This window comes from Mus caroli, chromosome 6 (assembly GCF_900094665.2).
Source record: "Mus caroli chromosome 6, CAROLI_EIJ_v1.1, whole genome shotgun sequence".
Classification (NCBI taxonomy): Eukaryota; Metazoa; Chordata; class Mammalia; order Rodentia; family Muridae; genus Mus; species Mus caroli.
In genome coordinates, this window is record NC_034575.1 from 122222627 (window position 1) to 122223390 (window position 764).

Genomic DNA, 764 nt, shown 5'->3' on the forward strand with positions numbered 1-764 from the left:
AGACTTAGGTCAGCCTGCCAAGCATTTAGACTCAGAGGTATTTTCTGGGGTGCCTGTAACTGGGTCTTTGGATTTCAGCTCTGCCTTCCATGGCCCCCAGCTCTGGCAATGAGCTCTTCTGGTTGCAGGGGACATGGCATCTCCTCAAGTCCCCATGGACCCCACATTCCTGTCCTGACCCTGTGTTTTGCTAAGCTTCAACCTCTTTAATATCAAGAATCCCTCTGAGCCTATAAAGGCTTGGAAGGAAATAAAGGCAAGTAGATTTGGTTTAACAGGTACCCAGGAGCTGCAGTCCCAGAGAGCTGGAAGCAAGAACACAAGGCAATGGGTATGCCTCTAGAGGCTAGGCAGAGGGTGCAGCTTGCAGGGAATTTCTAGCCTTTTTTTTTTTTTTAGAACTTGCACATTGGCTTTGGAGTCAGGGAAATACAATTCCAATCTTACTTTGACAGGTGGTATGAATCATCTCTTTCTGGGCCTCAGTTTCCATGTGTAAAATGGGTAAGACAACCAGGTTACACATGAGAGCCCTTCCAGATGAAACAATCCAGGACACACAGTTTGACAGTGGAAAGGAAACACTGAGGAAGGTGGCATGTGTGTTGCTTTCTCTGGAGGCCTGCATGCTGGGGCAGACATACCACCCTCATCAGTGTGCAGCACTTCTGCAGTATGTGCATAGCATGTGCACATAGAGGCTGGGCCAGCCCAAAGCACTCTCTCTCTCTCTCTCTCTCTCTCTCTCTCTCTCTCTCTCTCTC